This window comes from Lycorma delicatula, chromosome 9 (genome assembly GCF_047948215.1).
Source record: "Lycorma delicatula isolate Av1 chromosome 9, ASM4794821v1, whole genome shotgun sequence".
NCBI classification, from domain to species: Eukaryota; Metazoa; Arthropoda; class Insecta; order Hemiptera; family Fulgoridae; genus Lycorma; species Lycorma delicatula.
This window is the reverse complement of record NC_134463.1, coordinates 63,868,339-63,890,603: the sequence shown is the minus strand read 5'-3', so window position 1 is coordinate 63,890,603 and position 22,265 is coordinate 63,868,339. Positions and strand designations below refer to the sequence as shown.

The 22,265-nt window shown below is 26.6% G+C and overlaps 1 protein-coding gene across 2 annotated transcripts in view; it reads left to right on the top strand.

Annotated features, from left to right (window-relative positions):
• The window catches only part of LOC142329985 (protein rhomboid-like), a 295,664-nt gene that overhangs the window by 66,442 nt on the left and 206,957 nt on the right, over window positions 1–22,265 (top strand). The window contains exon 1 of one of the 2 annotated variants that reach the window (XM_075374979.1): window positions 1,570–1,763. The exons of the other annotated variant lie outside the window; for it this stretch is intronic. The gene's annotated coding sequence lies outside the window, so the exon portion shown is untranslated. Of the gene's footprint in view, window positions 1–1,569; window positions 1,764–22,265 lie in introns of those variants that run through there. 2 annotated transcript variants of the gene reach the window in all.

The window sequence follows — 22,265 nt, the reverse complement described above, 5'->3', positions numbered from 1 at the left end:
TTGTTTTCTTACGATTTCTTGTTAATGTTGTTTTTGTTTTGTTAGTGTTATATCGGTTTTATTTGTTTTGTTATTAGTCCTATTTTCGTGTTTTTCCGCTTTATGTCGCATTTGAACTCACTTTACCTTTCTGGTAGGTAGGTGATTCAGTTCCTTCGATGACTATAGTTTTCAATCTCGCTTGAGACTAAAGATGTGTATTGTTATTTTTAGTAATCATTACACCAATGAGAATTTCGCTTGTGGCATACGTATCGGTGGCATCCTGGGCCGAGGCGACTGAGAGATGTCATATTCCGAGGTTTTTAAGATGATCTTCGGTAAAGCCCATCAGGGCTAGGTACGGAGAGGGTGGTTGGAGGCTGTCTTCCCCTAGGGGATCAGTCCTCTTCTTTCAAGCCTATCCTTTGGAGGTGCTTTTCCATCTGTCTGAGATAGTTTAATTTGTTTTTCATGTTCCACAGCTTGTCAAAAAATTTGTCTATTTAATTTGTTGTGGTCCTTCCTGATCATATCCCCAATAAATTTAACTTCTCCCTTATCACTGTTTTTAATTTAGGTAGATTTCAGTCTGTTACCCTTGGATCGTCGATTTTCATTAATAAGATTCTTTCAATCTTGAGCATTTTCTCGTGGGTGGTTAGGTGTAATATTTTGGTGACGTATAGGATTTCTGGTTTTACTGCAGTTGTATAATGTCTTAATTTTACTATTTTGGATAGCTTCTTATTGCACGTGTCTTTGGTGATAAATCTATGCTTTTCCAGTTTTAATATTCTATTTTCAGTTGATGCTTATCTATTCCTTTTGCTTATAATCTCTTCTCGGAAGTGGTTCATGTTATTTATCTTATTTATTTAGTTCCTGTTGTCTTAGTGTAAATGGTTTGATGTTACGTCATTATTAACGTCTTGATTAAGGATACCTATAGGCCTGCTTTTATATTTATAAAATATAACAGTTTGATTATTTATGGTTTTAAATTTAATCCCGTTTTACCGGGTTACGCATTGATTTTTTTTTTAATTATCAGCATTAAATATTACAACCAGTAAAATAGCATGCAATGTTACTTTCTTTTATGTATTATATTTTCCTTTAAAGGGTTTTTTTTTTAAATAATCTAATAAAAAAATAAATAAATACTTCTAAAATAATAAATACTTCTAATAAACAGAAGTAGGCATTCTTATTTTTGATCGTTTTTAAAAATTATATAGATAATAATAAAAATAAATTATAACAATCAAAGAAAATTATACACTACAAAATGTTATATGAAAGATCTCCTTATAAGAAAATTTTCTTCCTTCGTTCATTCTATTTTTTTCTTTATATTTATATAAAGAAAGAATTCTCTTTCTTTTCTCTTTACCACTCCTTATCAGAGTAAAAGAATTGTGAAAGGGGATTTGTTTATTCCAAATAAGACCCATTACGAACCCCCTCCATAGTACTAAAACAACCCCCACTTATTCGTCTTTGGCGTGTGCTATCCCCACCTATCTTGCTTCCACATAATATTCAACTCCAGTTCGTACGCGATTGTCATCGGTTTAGGTTGTGTATTGTTGTGTAATAAGTTGTATTACGAGCACGTGGTTTGTTATTGTCAATATTCAGTATTTATTTTTTCTTGTTTATTTCGTTCGAAATATATTAATAACCGACCTTTTTTTTGTTTTTAATTAGAAATGTCTATTAGTAAATCTTTGTTTAGGAGTATTATCAAATTCTTTAAATTATTTCTCTTCTAGCAATGAGTAAGTTTCTTCTTTTTTTTTTAATTATAATTACTAGTTAGTTGCATTACGTTTTAACACTGTTGCATAATCAATTTATTTATATAATACGCTTTAATTACAAATCTAATAAAATTAATTATTACATATTAATATCGATGTAGATCCATTAACATTTTTGAAAATATTACCTTAATTCAAGTAATATTTTTTCTTTAATTTTAATTAGACAGTTCATATTTATTTTAAATATACGACAATTTATTAATACATTTGAAAAATGATATTACATACTGATGATGCTATTATTTATGTTATCTACAAATTATTATTTATAATTATATATATAAATAATGCTGTTTAATAAGTGATTTATTATTTATTATAATGAATGGGTTTTTTAAATGACTTGAAGAATGCTTGACTAGAAAAGTACTTATTACAACCGAGTTTAAATTATTGTTGTAACTTCTAAAATAAAAAAAACGTAAATTTTATTCCGAAAGTAAAATTTATTCATCAAATAAAACTTTTTATGCAATATTTTATACTTTGATCTTCTATTATCAATCTTATACGATAACATTAGAAAATTGACAGACTATTTTTTAACAACAGCAGGAGTTATATATATGTTTTGGATAAAATTATGCGGAAAAAGGATTTTAGTTAATTCTCTTTTTTAGTTTTTTTTTCGATACTCATATGAAAAAAAAACTAATAATAAACTGTGTTCTTATCACATAAAAATTATTAAATGAGAATTAAACCAAGTAAATTGAGATTAAAATTCAAATAATTAGATAGAAAGTTGTTAATAAAGTTAATGTGTAAACACATTATTTTTAATTGCCATTTACGTTCACTTCCGGTGCTTTTTAATTGCCATTTACGATCCGGTCTATTCATTTTCAAATATTTTTTCTCTAAGAAAAAACGAAACCTTAGTTGTAAAATTTTTCTCTAAAACATCTAAACAATTATTAAAAACTGTTTTTGACAAAGAAAAAAATATCATCTGGAAAAATTTTGAAAATTACATATAATTCAATATTTAAATGAGGTTATAAATTTTTTTTCTACAACTAGTATACTTGCAATCGGCTCCATAAGTGGAACCATAAGAAAAATCGTTTGATAAGGGATTCTTAAGGACTTCTATAATAAAGTCAATTTATAATAAAAGTTATCAGTAAGCAACACTTCATAGTCCATAAAAAGAAAATATTAACAAATAAAAATCAATAAACAAATAAATAGTCAATAAAAAAAAAGTCTGCAGTTACTATTGCCAAATCTAGTGGTATTATTTTTATTTAATTTTGTTTGTCTATATCTACAAGTTGTTTTGCTCTTTGTTCTACTAACTATCTCTTGATTTTTTTAATTTTCTTTATTGACTTTTTATAAAAAAATACATATTATTAATTTTATTTAATACGGGTTTTCTCGTTAAAATTTAGTTCATTTTTATATAGAAAATTGCTAAAAAAAAGAAGATATCAGAGCTGACACATGAAAAATATGATACGATTTACGTATGAAAATAAAACGCAATTTTTGATTTTAAGTAAACTTTTTACTGCGTCTAATCGTTGTAGTATTAGGCTTATATAGATGTATTTCTTTATGAAAAGCTGGTTTTATGTATTTTATAATAAATTTATAATTTTTCAATAAAAGTGAACTAAAATAAATTTTTAAAATTGTGGTATATCTATTATTTAATTTTTACCTATTTTGATTAGTTTTAATGTCATTTTCGTAAATTATTTTTTTACGTAAAGTTACTTTTAACATATTAAAAGGTAGAAGTATATTTTACAGTTTACTTCGGACGTATTTTCAGTTTTAATTAACTTTGAAAACGTAGAGCTGTAGAGCGGACGAAAAAAACTTATACATACATTCGTATATAAATATAATCAGGCGCAGTAGCGATTTTCAAATTCTTTGGAAATTCGCTAAACTTTTTTTCAATTTAAAACATAATAGCGTATGTTTATACACGTATAAAGATTTATTTGCGATTACGTATATCTTATAATAAATATGATTAAGAAATAACGATTAGTATGATTAACAAGTAATCTAAGCATAAATCGAACTTCCATTATTATTTTTTATTAGCAGAACCGGCAAGGCTATTGCTAGATTTGAGTGTGTATATATATATATATATATATATATATATAGATTAAATGAACACAATTGAAAGTTGATAAATCATTAACAAAATGAACATTACGGAACTTCACAAAATTTAACCTTTCCCTTTTACCCTTTTTCATTTTCCCCCATTTCCTTTCCTTTTTACCATATTCCCTTCCCCTTTCACTCACCCATTGCTCTTTCCCCTTCCCTTTCCTCATTTCCCCTTTTCATTTCCTTTTTCCCCGCGCGTAAATCGGTCCGGTAGTTTTTTAGTCTATAGCAGACACACATATCGGAAACATTGAAACGGAATCGTAAAATATTTAGTATGGCGTGTATTGTTTTTACGTCCAACAAATAGCGCTGTTTTTAAAAATCATGTTTTTACCTGTCACGGTTAATAGTAGGTATATAAAAACATGTACATATTCGAATGCAACGTTGTGTAAAATTTTCAAAGCAATCTGTGAAGAACTTTTTGAGATTTAAGATTTTGAACAACGTTTTTTTCTTGTATATCTCTGTCGTTGAGTGTAATGAAAGTTTATTTTCTTTTTCTTTTTTAAGATTTATGTTAGGTCAATTTTTACATTTACATTTTTATTTTAGCCGATTTATTTTTCTTTATCAATTTTTCGAATAATAATTAATTTTTAAAAGAAATGCAAAGCCAAAATATTTTTGTTGTAATCGATAGTTATTTGATATTCACTGATTCTTTATTTATACCGCATAAATCTCCTTTTTTAATTACTATTAATTTTAAAATATTACTTTGAGTTTTAAAATTATATCTGATGACGATTTCTTAATTTTAATAAATAAATAGAACTAAATTGAAATTATATTTGTAAGATGGCATTTTAAATGAAAAATTTATTTATTTTTATTTTTTAAGTTTAATATCTATCTAATTTATATTCTAATTTTCAGAATATCCAAATAAATCTTCATAACTTAATATAATTTATTGTAGCTTCTTCTGTATAATATTTAATATTCTATAATATCATTTTAAATACATTTTAAATTATCATAATTGTATTCGTTAATGAAAATTGATTTACATTATGAATAAAGAAATCATGATTTTTACATCTAGTCACAGTAACATTCAACAGCAACATGTCTGGAAAAAATGATAATAAAACCTGTTTAAAATAGTAATTCTTCTCATCTTCATGTGCTTAAGTAATTGTTCCTACCATCTCTGTGTCATCCCAGATTTTGCTGTCCGCTTAGCTTGTAATCAAATTCCATCTAGTCACCTAATCTAATCCCTAATCAACCAAATATATTACCTATAAATAAAATGTAAACAAAATCCGTTCATAGCAATTATTTATAGAACTAACGCTTATTACGTTTACAGTACATAAATATCACTTGTTAAATAATTGTACGGGTTTAGAAGTAATTGCTCCTACCATCTCTTCTTGGGTCATTCCAAAATTCGCCGTTCGCTTTACTTGTAATCGAAGACTCTTCTCGGCAACTGCGACGTGTCCATTCGTCCTAAGTGATCCGCCCATTGTTTCCGGTATCCTTAAACTTTTTCGTTCTAATTATAAATCTTCAGTTCCTTCCTTATTTCAATTTTTTCTTTCAGGTCTGCTCTTGTATATCCTGCTACTGACCTTATAAATCCCATTTCAGCAGCCTGCAATCTAGACATCCGTGCTGTTGTCTTCTTCCATGTTTCGTTCGTACCAAAAAATCAGGAACTGCCATTATTTTATAAACTTTTATTGACGTATTTTTTCGAACCGTATCCCTCAATGTCCTTTTAACGGTGCCAGTCGTTTAACTTAAGCTTTCAATCATCGTATTTATATATACTTCACCTACGTTGGCTATGTTGCAGCCAAGAAACTTAAAACATACATGTTCCAGAATTCTGTTCTCCAAGGCGATCTTTGATCTTACCGGTTACGATCCTCTAAAAGCCACAACTTTAGTTTTATCTAGGGAAATATGTAAATTTTACTTTCTAGCCATTTTTGCCAATTCATAAAGAGACTTTTGAGTTCCATCCTTTCTATCGGACATAGTGGTTAGTCGTCAAAAGATAATACTGTCATAGCTTTGTTTGATATCTCCATGTCCAGACAATACATATTTAAATTTGAAATCCATCTCTAAACCACTTCGTCAATATTCAAGTTAAATAGTATAGGAGAAACACTACAGCCCTGACGCAAACAATGGTTTATTTCTAGTTTTCCTTTTATCTCCAGCTCTATATATATATATATATATATACTTGAATACTTATACAAATTTTTTAATATGTTAACAAGGTGTATTGGGATACCTTGCCGTTGTAATATATTGATGAATATCGATTTACCATGTCGAATGCCGTAATGTAATCTACAATAATTATATATGTCTTAGTTAAACTCTCTATGCTTCTTTATTATCAGATAACAGAGAGAAATGATAATGTATTAATATAAATTAAACGAAACTTTTGATTTATGATATATAGATAACTAATTTATAATTTAAATAATGTTGTGTTTTGATTTTCGGATGCGCATGTGTGTTTGTATGGTGTTGTGTAACAAAGAGGTTACATTGTTTGTCCTATAAACTTTACTTTGGAAAGTAAAATAAAAAAATAAAATTCTATGTATATTTAAAATTAAAGCTTGTGTTTTATTCGAAATATTAAAATTTTACATATTTTAAATCCAATGACTTTCTTATGTTATTTGAATAACCCAGTTTAGTTAGTTACTTATATTTTCTAAACCTTTCTAAATATTTTTATATTTTATTTAGATATTTCTACCTGCATTTTATATAAATCACGAATTGATAAGAGAAAATTAAGAAATATCAAACATGAAGGAGTTTCTAGTTATTATGGCTACGACATAATTTAATATTTCTCTTGATAATAAATCAAATTAAAATTATTTTTAAGCTATGAAATAGCTTTGTCTCTTTGATCTAAGCATAGTTTTAAATGCTCTATAAATATAACTTGATTCTATTGCCGTTCATCGTATTTTTTTTTTTTTTTTTTTTTTTTTTTGCTGGGTTCTAATTAATAGAATCCATAACTGTAACAAGCTTATTGGTACACTCATTAAACAAAATCGTTAAAACCCGCGAATCAAGAAAGCTCTACTACTAGATATTTTTAGATTTCTGGAATGTGAACCAAAAAAAATATTTTTATACAGTTTTTTAAAACATATATACTCGTACATCTCGTATTTAGAAGTTAAAAGAAAATTTAGTTAAATTTCGTTATAATTCATTACTCATTGAACTTTTATAATTATTAAAATCAACCGTTACAGGTATAAGAAGTGTTTTATTCTGTAGATTAGTTATATTTCAAACTTATCTTGCATATAACATAAAACTTATAGCTTGCGACTAACCTGAAATTCTAGAGGTGTAAAATTATAAACTATTTATCAAAATATACACATATATAAACAAAAGTTTGTCTCTGTGAATTTGATTGTTTGTTTGCAACAGCATCACGCAAGAATCATTCGGCCGATTATTTTCAAATTTTCAGGACACATTCGTGTTATCCTAGGGAAGGTTTGAAGCTGTAGATCGTGGCCGTAGCCCTTTTGAAGATGAAATTTCGAATTTAAAATATTCATTAAAGAAAAGAAGATTAATCCTTTTATTCCATTATTATATGTCTGATGTCATGGTGATGGAAATATAATGAAATAAATGGTTAATACTTCATTATATTTCTATCACCATGACATCAGAAATATAATGAAAAAAAACGAGTGAAATTCATTTCTCTTTAATGAATATCTGTAAAACTGTTTAATATTTATACTACTCATAACTAGGAGGATAACGAGTGCGTCGGGAGTTCAAGGGGCTCCGCCCCCTGACTAGACAGCCGACCGATTAGTTATAGTACAGTTTAACTATAGATAGCTTGTAATCAAATGAATTAATATATATTCTGCGATCATAACATGTTTTTGGCTTCAGAAACTATGTCAAAAGAATTTTTACGCATGCGTGGTTGCTTTGTAGAGTAATATATACGCTGATCCTAGCCTATTTGTTATGTAGTACTTCAGATTGGATTCAGCGAGTAGTTTAATCCTCTTACTTATATTTTTTTGACTTTTTACTTTAAAATAAAAAAAAAGTTCACTTCAAATTGTATCATAATAGTATTGAAATTTTGAACAAGTGTTTAAAATTTATTTGCAAGTTTTTCATTGTTTTTTTTTTTGTTCTTTGAAGTACGATATAATTTAAAGATGATTTTTGTTTCATTGTATTCAAAATGATTGAACTTTTAACAATGGTTCTTATTTAACTAAAAAATTTGTTAAAAAGAAATTTACGATATCCGAAAAGTAAAAATAGTAAACAAAGTTGTATGTACATATTGAAATTAAAGTTTTTCTATTTGTAATATTTAATTTTTAGATTTCTCTTTGTATTTCATATATGAGTATACTAACTTAATTATTTTTACTCAATAAAATGTTGTAAGGATTTCAATTGCTAAATATTGCCTCAGTTTTTATTTAATTATTTAGTTTGTATTATTCTTAAAATTATAACTATTTACAGTAAACTTAATTTCCCACTAAATTTTATTATACAGAACAATTAACATTCATATTCCATTCATAATTTTATTAAATAAAATTAAGTGATTAGAAGTGTCAATTATTCAGTATAAAATTTCTTTATAATAAAAATAATACCGTTTTAAATTACGACTTATTTTTTAATGTTTCTTTTAGTATTATAATGATATAAAGGGTAGTGAAAGAAGTCAGTAGTCAAATAAAAAATGGGGATTTTTTATCCTATGGGGTGATATAATCCATTTCAACCCCTATTCTTCAATCCTCATGGTATTATGCTTACACCATTAATCAGTATTTGTGAATGGAACTCAAGTTAATTTTTTTTTAAACCGAACCGTACCCACCGCTAAAGATTATTTATTTTATAACTTCTCTAATTTATAATTTTTTAACTTTTATACTTGAAATTTATTTATTTATATTATAATTTTTATAAAAAAGGGTTGAAAGATATATTTGTACGATTATTTTGATTGGAGGCATGCATATTATTAGAGAAATAATTTTAGCGAAGAATTATTTTAAATAAAATGTTTAATCATTTTAATATTATAGAAATTAAAGTGATTTATAAGTATTTCTTTACTTTAATATTTACTTAAAATTGTTATTATTCGTTAAGATTTAGAAAGCTCAATAGATTCATAGCTTGCGATATGTTGCTGGGGCTGACAGTGCCAATACGTCTTCAAACACTTTAGATAAAACGAAAAAGAATCTGTTTTTGGCTTTTTAAACTTTGACGAGTAGTAATATTGATTTTTGTAAATTTTTTCTAAAAGATGAAAACGTTTATCCGTTTTTTAACTGTGTTAAAAATGATACGTTGTCAGTGGAGGAAAAACCAGAAATTTTTTTTTTTTTTGTTTAGCAGTGTTTACGAGATATATGAAATAGATCTTTTGTCCTATATTTTTACTTTCCCGTCTAGATAGCGCTATAGAAGAGCTATAGCTCTAGAAGGGAAAGTACTGTAATCGGTCCAATTTGGACATATGAGGTTTTCACTGGATCTTGACATTTTGACACCTAAGGAACCCAAAAAACCAAATGGAAATTTTCCGGGTGTTAATGTTTGTATGTACGTGTGTGTGTTTTCGGTGTTGGCCTCTAAATCATCTTATATCTGTAGAACTACTGGACCGATTTTAATAAAATTTTGTCAGATTACTTCTGTTTATGGGGCATTGATGCTATTAAATTTTCAACGTAAAAGATCAAGGAGGTGATGCTGTAAAGCAAGATCACCCTCAGTATCTTGAGATTTCATCTAATTAAGGTCATACTTTTTTTAGACACATTTGTTAACAATTAAAAAATAATATTAGCAAAAAAAAAAACTTTTGCGAAATCGCACCTAAACTTTTTCTCTAAATTTCTGCTATGTTGTAACGTCACAGGTGAGCGTAGAAATGAAATAAATGGATAATATTTAAAGTATAAAAAGTCATTTAACACAGTCAGGCTGGGTCCGGGACTCGATCGTCCCGTTGACTCGGTAACTGGTGCGTTAAGCCTCAGGGTTACATCAGTTTGCCGACCGTACAAGCGAAATTTGTTTATATAAGTTGTGAAATCACATTAGTTTAGTGGCGACCGTCGTCGCTTGTACCACCACATCCACTGATTTAAATACGGTATGCGCGCGCGCTTTAGTTAGAATTAAATAAACGAAAGAATTTTATATTTAAATAAAATGATAAATATTTTTAATTAAGTTGTGTTTATAAGCTGTGCATCAGAAACAACCCACAATTGTAGGACTTCAACTCAACTTCAAAGTCCTACAATTGTGTTGTCAGCTTTTTTAGATAGTAGACATTCGCTGTCATCTAAATATAAATTAACTTCTGTTCATGGCAATTAAAATTTTTTTTTAACAGAAATCTATTTGTATTGCTTTTTTATCTATCTGTGAATTGTAATTAGGGCAAAAGGTTTTATTTATTTTACATATATATATATATATATATATATATATATATAGATATATATACTATGATATGTATAAATAATATTTAATTTACATTATAATATAATATATGGAAAATAATTAAAATTTACTTCACTTAGCACATATCATTAATTATAATAACTTGAATTTTAAATTATAATTATAACACATCAATGTTCCTGAGGATGAATTAGTAATACGAAAGCGCTCGAACATTCTATTAAAGATTAGTAAGTGGAAACTATTATAAAAATAAATTAAAATTATATTTATTTAAAAAAATGTTTAATTAACGTAAAAATAGTACAATTAAATAATGCGTGACGTATCTATTTAATATCATACATTATTAAATTAGTTATATATTTTTTAAATATATAGATAATTTTGAAAAAAAAATGTTAACAATCGTTAAAATGTAAAAAAATGTATTGTTTTACTAACAGCTTAATCTCTAATTAAGTACTTGTCCTTTTTTTACATTTTCTATTGTACTAACTTTTTTATGTGATGCAGTTTGTATATATTATTTTTTGAAGGGGATTCCTTGTAATTATCTTACAGAAATGCTATAACATGAAGTACAATTGTTTAGTATCGTTATTTTTAAATTAATAAATACTGTGATAAGCTGTTTTAATATGCCTACGAGTATAATAAACATATTATTTACATACAAGAATAAACATTATAGAAAATTGAAAAAAAGAAGTTACATTTTTAAAGAATTTTATTTGACAATTTAGTTTTTTGTTTTGTTTTTATTTTATTTATTCCTGTATTTTATCACGCCGGGGCTAGGTCTACTAAAGAAACTGTTCTTTTAAAAATCTTCCACATATCATTTCCTTGTCATCTACTCTTGCCAAAAAATAAAACCCTTTTCGGTGTGCTGGAAATTTTATATATTCTTTCGCACAGTTAATTGATGCAATTACAAAAAAAAAATACTGAAATATTTTGAAAGAAGTTTTGCTCTACTTTTTTATGAAATTTTTATGAAAAATGGTAAAATTTGAAAATAATAATAATTTTGCATTTAAAAAGAAAAATAAATTGTTTAATATGAATAAAATATTTTTTCTGTACATTTTCTTTTTCAATTGAGTATTGAAATATAATAATTATGTTAGTATGCTAATATATTAATGTTTCATTACTATAATTAATTTTTAATTTTTTCATTGCATTTATGTTAGTTGATTAAACAGTTAATTCCTTGGCGATCTACTTGTCGGAGTGGCATCATTTCGGTCTTAAATCAAGAGATACCGGGTTCGAATCCCGGTCAGACATGACATTTTTCATGCGTTTCAAAATCCATATCCTTATCCCACTGACAAGATTCAAGCATATGTGGCAAGATCATCAAACAAAAAAATTTCAGCTCTAATTTGAATATAATTGATTTTAAAATCAGGAAATTAATTAACAAATACTGTGAGCTAATTTTTTGAGTCGTCGAAGGTGATTTTCATACTCAATTCGATGAATTCTCATTTTTTATTTTATTTTTTAGTAAATAATTTTGATTGAATCTATTGTGTGGAAAAACGGATGAATTTATTTTATTTTTTTAATGATTTTATCTTGATAATTTTTTGGTTGCAAAAAATAATAAATGTTTTAGTGATGAAAGAAAACTGTTGATACAGTATTCATAATTTTGTAAAAAAATAAATTTTAAACCCATTCCATGGCGCAACTGGTAAGGTCTTCGCCTTTCACCCGGAGGTCCTGGGTTCGAATCACCGTTAGGCATGGCATTTTACATACGCTACAGATTTCCATTCGAGCTAAAGGATCTTCATAGCAGTCCATGTCCCGCAAATCTCATTAAATAAAAAAAAACCATTCCATGATGTTTTTTTTTCGAAGGAAAGGATGGTATCATTTTCTGTTGCATGGTGGAAGTGGGGGGAAGTGATAATGAATTTTCTTTACGTTTTAATATAATGAGAAGTACGAAAGCATCATTTATTTAAAACGGAATTTTCTTATATATTTGTTAGACCTATTTTTAACATTTTTTCGCTAAAAAATTTTCAAAACAACTTGATCAGTTTCTTTAAAATCTATATACGCTGTAGTAGTATATCTAAAGTTTTTGATGAAGATTGATTGAATCGTTCTTGAATTACACTCAATTTAAAGTCGAAGAAATTTGAGGTTACGTTGACTTGTGTAGCGGAGTATTTTTTTATACCCCCTTATACAGTGAGTCACAGTGGTGAATGAGATGATCCTTGATGTTTTTGTGTAGGGTCTACTGTTTAATGGAACGTATGTAGTACGTTTTACTCTGAAAATTAGTGCGAAACGAAAACATCAGAAACGAAAAGTCTATCTTCTTGTGCAGAATTGCACAAGAGTTTATTATTATTAAGAACTGATTTTCTATCATCAATCCAATTATAAATGGATTAATTAATCATTATTCGAAACATTTCGAATCATAAATAATGTGAAATTTTACCAATGTAAAGATAAAAATTTATATTTTATTATACATTAATTACACTTTTTGGAATTATTTTATCGAAACTGTATTGAATTTATACGTATACATATAATTTATATGTATAATAAAGGCATAAAAGTGAAGCATTCTCTCTTTAAAAAAAAGGTTTCTTTAAAATAATAAATAAAAAGATTTAATTTTGTTTGTAGCAAGATTTTTTTTTGTAAAGGAAATATTGTAATCTCGAAAAATTTCGGTTTTCAGATTTCAACGGTAATATACATTCTGACCATCCCTGAATCCATTTTGACTAGTGTCGGGGTGACGTCTGTACGCATGTTTCACATAACTCAAAATCGATTAGCCGTAGAATTTTGAAATTTTTTATTTAGGACTGTTGTAACATCTAGTTTTGCACCTCCCCTTTCGATTGCAATCGACTGGACCAAAATTGTCCAAAAAAGTTCAACATTCAAAAAATTTTTATATTGGACTTTTTCTTAAATGCAATAATAACCCCTCATTGAGAGCTTTTCAACGATATATCATAAGTGGTACTTATTTTCATTGGTTCCAGAGCTATAGTCCATTAAAATTAATGAAATATTTGGATCTTACAAGGAGAAGGCGCACTTTTTTTTAGTTTAAATATATTGATTAATTTATATTTATTACCTTGTGTTACTAAAAAAAAATTACAGTAAATAATAATTCAATAATAACAAAAAAAAAAAACTATGGAAAAAAATATAAATATATATGTAATTTAATAGGCGTACAAGGAAGTCGTGTGGTATCTACATTAAATGTTTTAGTAATAAATTATAACATTTCAAACCTAGATATTTTCTTTTGTTAGACGAATATTAGTTATTGAAAAGTAAATAAACTTTATTTATAAACATTATTATTTATCCTTTATGATTTCATAGTTATAAAATACTTTCATGTGAAAAAATGTAGGTTGTTGGGTCACACATTACTAATGTATATATAATTACTTAATTTTCTAATGAAAGGGTGTGGTGAAAACTAAAACAAAACAAACACTGGAATATATAAATGAAATAATTATTAAAAAAAACCATTAGGATGTAATAATACATAAATTAAAATTAAAAAAAAAAATTAAAAGGTAAATATATATTAATTCAGTAGTGAAATATAGTGCACTGTTGGTGAATGGATTTTCGTTGGTGGTAAAATCTACAATAGTAAATGGTCTTGTTTTCTTCAGTCCTAGTTTGTCTATTGAACTAGTATATAATAAAGGTGTAAGGCACGCAAGGCATTTTGTTAACTTATCTCTTACTGTTGAAGTCGATCTTTTATCTTCTATGGTATTTATGGAGTTATACGATAATACATTGTGTAGTTTTAAAAGTGAGAAATCCATCTTTGAATCCTAAAATAAACATTATACTTCTATGTAACTTTTTATACGTTGATCTTGGTTTATTTTTATTTTTTTTGTCTAACATTAGTTTATAAAAGGTTTGTTAGCAATAATTTGTTTCATCTTTTGTTCTGGTTTTATATTTTTTGCTAGTATACTTCTTTTTTTCGATCAGAGATGTCGGAAAATCTCGAAAAACACTTTGTTTTGCCTAACAAAATAAAATAAGGTAATTTAAGGTACATAATTTTTATTTGAATAAATATATATAATTACGTTTCCGATAATTTCGATTATATCATTATTACTTAAAATTTAAATTCAGGAGGAATATATTTATTTGAAAAATATTAACTTATTGTTCAAGAAATGTATTTTTTTAATAATGTAATTTTATTTTTTACTTGCTTGTACGAAGTAAAGGAAGTATTGTGATCGCGAAAAATCTCGGTTTTCAAATTTCAATGGAAATATCCATTTTGATCATCCCTGAATCTGTTTTGACTAATTTCAACGTGACGCCCGTATATACGTACGTATTTATGTCGCATAAATCAAAACCTATTAGCCGTAGAATATTGAAATTTTGGATTTAGGACTTTCTTTTTTGGTTGTAATCGATTGGACCAAAAGTGTTCAAAAAAGCCCAAAATCCCCAAAAAATTGGATTTTGACTTTTTTAACTGCAGTAATATATCCTCATGGAGAGCTTTTCAACTATATATCACAAGTAGTACTTATTTTCATTGGTTTTTAATACCAAATAAACTTTTAATTAATGAAATTTTTTGATCTTACAAAGAGGAAGGCACATCGGTTGAAATCCGATTTCAGCTCCTTTTTTTAAACTTTTTTTTTTTATCTATATATATTGATGTATTAATAATTAACATCAGATTGTAAAAAAAAAATGTTACAATAAATAATTCAATAAAAAAATAAGAAGTTATTAGTGAAATAAAGTTTATGTATTTTTCATTTTAATTCAAAGATTTTACAGCGGTTAAATTATTAATAAATCAATATATTTAAATTTAAAAAAAGAAAATTAAAAAAATGTATTTATATGAAGTCGGATTCGACCAATATATACATGGTTACGGAACCGACACGTTTTATTTTTCACCACATATCTACTTGAGGGACCTCATACAAAATTAATATTTAATCTAATATAAAATGCTGATACGGATACTACAAAAAAAAAAATATGATGCAATGTGGTGACCACCACAGTGCAATCGTGTAACTGTCCAATTTATTAAAGAATTGGAGGATCGTATCCCACTTTCAAGTGAAATAAGTTTAAATGATGTGCAGCAAAAAAATGTGTATATGTAAGTAATTTAATAGGCGTGCAATGAACTCATATGGTGTCCGATATTTATTAATTATAAATAAAAATTCTTTAGCTGCCTAATTTTATAATAATCCACATATATTTCTGTCTGTCTAGTATTTAATAAACTAATAAGAATTATCATGTAAGAACATGCTTTGCGGTTGTTGAATTTTATTATTAGAGAATTCGATTCAGTTTCTTACATATATAATATCTGTATTGTTTTTTTTGATGACCTTCAGTGTTACTCAAAAATAATGATTGCGTTTTCCTTATTCTCTTACACTTTCATTGACTTCAGTTATGTTTCATTTATTTATTTTTGTCAGTTTTATTTTTATATTTATAGAATTATTCATGATTTATTTATTTTTAATTAAAATTATTGAGTTTAAATTAAAATGTTAATTGTTAATTGATTATGGTTTTACCTGTACGTTAAAGAAATTAAATTTCTGAACGAAAAAATTAATTTTCTTTGCAAAGGAACATATTTCCTTTCTTTAAAAAAGGAAAAAACCAAAAATGTGTGAAATTTTAAAGCTGGGATTTACAAAATTTAATAAAAATTATAGATTATTATATAGATTTTTTAGAATGAATTACTTTTAAGTTTATCTCATTTTATATTTTTATTGGTTTCATTTTTTTTTTTTAATTGGATTGGTTTTTGAAAGGTATTACCCATATTAATCAAGGTCAAGTTATCTTGACCTTGATAGTTAAATCCGTAATTTATTTATTTATTTTTTTTTCACTAATTAGGCTAACATGTGATTTTTATTGTTTTTTTATAAAAAAGAAATCCCAATTCTTTATGCACTGTTAATCCTTTTATCAAGATGTAATAAAATTTTCTCTTATTTTACAAAGTTTGTCTAGAAAAAATTAAACTATTTTTTCCCTCAACTTTTCCTTACAGAGATTATAATCAGTAATTAATTATAAAAAATTTTTATTTATTTTGGTGCTGAGAGACGAAGAGAACTTTCTAGAATCAGTAGAAAATTTATGAAATCCACTTCGTGCTTTGTGAGCGGAAAGGCGTGGGTATTAGCCATTTAATGCCGTTTCTCTTTTACAAACTTGAGTTAACAGTGGACAGGAAGAAACGAAAATTTAATTGTTCTACCTTCGTCAATATTCGTACACTTTCGGATGACTTCGTCATTGTTATTTAAAGAAAATTAGTAACATGTTCACACAAGCTATAAGAGAAGTTTTATCCACCCTGAAGTAGATGATTGAGCTCCATAAGGAAATTTGTTCAGTGACGAAATAAATTATTCTCTTTGACATTACAGTTAGTCATTTGGAAAATTCCTGCTTTTTATTAATAAAAATCATTTTAATTTTTTGTATGATCTACTCATTCTGTTATAATATAATAAACCTCAGTAATATTGTAATTTTTCCATAATTTTAATTCCAAATTTAGATTAAGTTTTCATATTATAATTTTTTTAAAGAAACTGCAGTAACGTGATGTTAATTGCATTTTTTTTATATGAAATTTTGTTAAAAAAAGCATTGCAATGAAAAAATTGTATAAAATAAAAAAGAACAAAATAATATTAGTTTTAGTCGGATTCTTCTTTGTCTATTTTGTTTTACTTTCTCTTTCATGTTTTTTTAATCTTTTATTTATCTATCTATCTCTTTTTCTTTTGTCTATTATCTTTTTTAAAGTGAGGAGGGTCACATTTGTGACCCACCCAGACAGAGGCTGACTCTACTGCTGGGGTATGTTGTCTGTTCCAAATAGCCCCCCTGGCACGTTCACAAGGCTATTTTAAATACATCTAAACTCATCCTCTTCACTTTAAAATAAGTTTAACTTTATATGTAAATCTTCAACTTTAACTCAAGGTCAAAAAAATTTCCTTTTTTCTTAATAATTTCACATTCTACTTTTTGATTTGTCGTTTTTATAATATTATTATTGTTGTTATTGGATAATTACTTTATTTTCAATCTGCATTATGGATTATGATCAAAGTGAATTTAAAAAAAATATTACTTCAAACTTGTGAATATTATAAATTTATGTTTACAACTTCGTGTTATTATAAATTGTAATTTTAAACTTGCTATGAACTCTACAAAATAACCTTATTTAATTATTTTTTTTTAAGTTAATGAATTGGTTGTTCATTAATATTTATTAATGGAATTACTTCTTTTAATCTTGTTTAATTGTTGTCAGTTTAGGCTAAGAAAATTTAACTAAAAGTTATAATGTATAATTATTTAAACATTGCTTCTTCCTAGTGAAATTTAAAGAATCTTTCATAAGATATCGAACTCTAAAAACTACGACCAGGATGTTCTATCGAAAATTATGTTACAGTATGAAATAGAAATATAATAAAATTATTTTATATTATTTATTTATTAATTTTTAAATCATACAATCAGTTGAATTATTAAAATTTAAATAATTATAGAAAATAAATTAATAAATAATATTTAAAAAATGAATTTTTAACTATTTATTGAAATAAGAATTTAAATTGATTTGATATTATAAGCTATTAATAATTTTTGTAAAACTAGACGAAATATATATATATATTCATATATATGTATATATATATATATTTTTTTTTTTTCATTTGTTAAATACTTCAGTTATACTATAAAGTTTTGTTGTGGTTTGTTATTATGTTTCCATGGTTACTAGTTTCTATGACTCCTTGTCACGCAATATCAGCTCTCTCTTATGATCGATAAAATAACGTTTTACATTTGCAGTACAGTTAATTTTTTTACTACATATATATATATATATGTATGAAACAGTTAACTTTTTTACATGGAATTTTTTTTTCTAATTATTATTTTTGTATATTTTAATTTACGTGTCTTTTCATTGTGATAGTACTACATATATAGGCCTATTTGTAATATTTTATCAAATAAATTTCAATTTTCTCAAGTTATATTAATAAAATATCGTAATTTAAGCAATCCTAAAGTAATATGTCCTTTAAGAAAATAATGTCTTTCACATTTGTGTCTAACTGGATCTTTACAAAATACTAATAATTACGGTTGAGAAAGATGCATTAATAGACTGCAAACTTCAGTACTTAGTGACACAAACTTCACCCGTTGAATAACAAAGATTTACCTTATTTACGTAAAAACATTTTTTTAATGGACCTAAAACATTTCATAAATTTATACGTAGATTTATTCATTTACTCGGATTTCGGAAGTAATATTTAAGTTTTAAATCGTCGATTTAAATAAATAAATAAACATTTTTGACTAATTTTGTCATATCTGTTTATAAGAACGTAATGGTCTGTTAGATGTAAATTTGATTAACTTTATAGAGTAAATTGTTTAATTCTAACTATCTCAATTCAAAAGACTTCCTAACCTTCTAATTACTGTACCTCAGTTTTAAATTTAAAAACCCAAAAACTGGGGGTACCTAATTAGAATCTACGCTTGTTTGAGATTGATGACGTAAAAATTGATTTATTTTTTCTATTTTCAAGATTAAATGCTTAATAACCAGACAATTAAAAGATAATCAGTAAAATATTCAGGAGTTTTATCAAGATTTTGTGATCTCTGTAGTTGAATAATAACTGCCTTTCATCCGGAGATTCCAGCTTTTAGTCCCGGACAAATGTGCCACATTTATCATGCTACAAACTTCATTATCATCCATTACCAACTGCTATTGGACATCAGCGTGTTGTTTCTATATAAATAAACAAATAATTTGAATATAAGTACTTTTCAAAAAAGAATTGAGAAATTTAAGGTCAATATTAAACTATTTGGCTTACACCTTTCTTCAACCACTATAAAACAGTATTTATTATTTGTTGGTGAAAATTGGCATGAAAGTTTTGATTATTTTCCTTTTTTGGCGAATATAACTAGAATAGCTATATTAAATGGAAAAGAAAGATGATCATGTCAATGTGTTGTTTTGCGGTTTTGTAAATCTTTTTAATGTTGAAGTGTTTGAAACATTAAGTGAACTCTTTTAGCATAATTATGGAAAGTCTGTATTCGATACGAATAACATTTCAGCATTCTCCTCATTGCAGTTAATGTGCTAAAGCTTGTGAAATGTACTTTTCCCGGCTTATTCCCCGTAAAGATTTGTGTGGAGATCTTATAACTGCCGCTTTAATGATTTGTACGATCTGTGTCGTTAAAACTGACCTATTTCTGCACGTTTCTGGACTAACACCGAACCTGTTTCACGAATGTTTTTTAAATAACTTCTTAATAACAGTTTTCTTTAGTGTTTCCTTTTAAAATTTCTGATTGAACGCCGACACACAACATATTTCGTGTCTAAATAAATCTCCATCATTAAAATATGTTCTTCAACAGTTAATCGTATTGTAACAAACAATTACACTTTGTTCAAAAGGCAATGCTCGACACAGACTGGGAATTCTCAAATGTGCAGAAAATAAACAGTCCTTCCCACTCAGCTTCAGTCGTACCAAACTTTTTCACATTATTTTACCTATCTCCACACCAATATATGCATTTTAACAAAAATATGTATTTTGTATAAACTGATCAGTAATGGGGCCTCTTTTATCATTCTGTAGTTTATAAGACATAGTTATCCCATTCAATCATGTCTTATTGGAGCAGTCTCAGAAATATACGACCTTTTTTTTCCTGTTTAGCCTCCGGGAATCACCGTCAGGTATTACTTCAGAGGATGATATGTATGAGTGTAAATGAAGTGTAGTCTTGTATAGTCCCAGGTCGACCATTTTTGAGATGTGTGGTTAACTGAAACCCAACCCCCTAAGGACACCAATATCCACGATCTAGTATTCAAATCCGTATAAAAGTAACTGTCTTTACTAGGACTTGAACGCTGGAACTGTCGACTTTCAAATCAGCTGATTTGAGAAGACGCGTTACCACTAGATTAACCCGGTGGGTTACTATACCTAGGAAAATGTTTTTAAGAATTCAGTTAAAAAATACGCAATAAATGAAAAGATAGTTTTTCATTTTTTTAGAAAAGGTGGAGTTTTGAGGCAATTTTTTTTTTAATTTTAAGATAAGTATACACATGTAGTGAGATTAATATAAAGTGGGGTTATGTTTGCAAAATTTTGAGAAAATTGATTCCCAAAACCACAATCCTCTGGAAAGATTAACTTAAAATTTTACCAACAACAAATTGCTACATATACCCGAGTCTCTGTACAAAATTTCATCAAAATTGGTTTATCCAGTCAAAAGTTATTAAACATCAAACACGCCAACGTTTGTACATACATACGCACGAGCATTACCCTAATTTCTTTTCTTTTGTGATTCCTGGGTTATGAAACGGTTGAAAAAATTTTCCAAAAAAAATTACATTTTTTTATTGATTATCACACTTTCCTTCTTGCAGCATAGCTCGGCTCCAGAGCTATGTTGGAAAGTAAGTTGAATGTTAAATTACAAAAATAAAACTTTGTAAAAGTGTAACATTTTATTTTATCTTAATAAATTAAATTTATTTTTTAACTGTTTTTATTAAAAAAAAGAAATCAAGAAGAGTAACTGGTTGATTTTAATTTTGTAAAATTTTAATTTTAATCGAGTAATAAATATATTTTTCAAATTTATTATTCAGATAATTTAATAAATTTGGTATAAGCTTTTATGAATTGACGAAATTTATTATACGATATTTATGAGAAAATTAATCAAATTTAGTAGTTAAAAAGATTTTGAAATGGAAGTGTATATAACATAAATGTTTTAAGACTAAATTATTTTTTGTTTAGAAAAAATATATGAACATGTAATTTAATGTGTGTTATTTTTTAACTTAAGGGTCCATGAATCACTTTTAAATAGTTTCAACTATACCTTCAACACTAGTGCATATATATTTTTAGTTATCTTTAAGATTTCAACTTATCTTTCATTTAACTTAAAAGTAGTTAGTATCGGCGTTTTAGTGTAATGTGATTTGTTGTCGACATTCAGTTTTTTATTTAACTGGAGTAAGCTTGTTAACAATTTGACCTCTAGTAGTTGTCGACGTCTGGCTGTTTCTGTTTGTGCAAATCAAACCGATGCCGCCCCCGAATAAACAAACATACCGGCCGACGTCTTTTACAGTCTCGTCTTAGTCTCTGTGTACGGTCGTTGGAACGATTGCGTGACGTGGACTGTGACTTTATTTTCGGCGCCGCCACTTTGATGTGTACCGAATCATTTCTTAGAACACACATTTTCATGATTCTCTTTTCACCTTCTTTATGGAACTTAACATATATATATGCTGTGTCTGTGTATATGCAATTATATTTATATTTTATATGTAAATACTAAAAAATATAATATCATTTATTGCATTTTATTTTATTAAACCACATTGAAATTTATAGGTTTTTGTTTTTATTATTATCATCGGACATTTGAATCTGATTAGTAAATAGTAAAATGGTAGTGTTGTTCATACTTCTAAACGAATTTTTTAATGAAAATGTTTACATCATATATCCTGATTATATACACCCTCGTTTTCTGATATATATTTTTCCTTACAATTTTACTTTTACTGGATTCCTTCCTAAATCTATAAATATGTTGTTTTTTTTTTTTCATAAG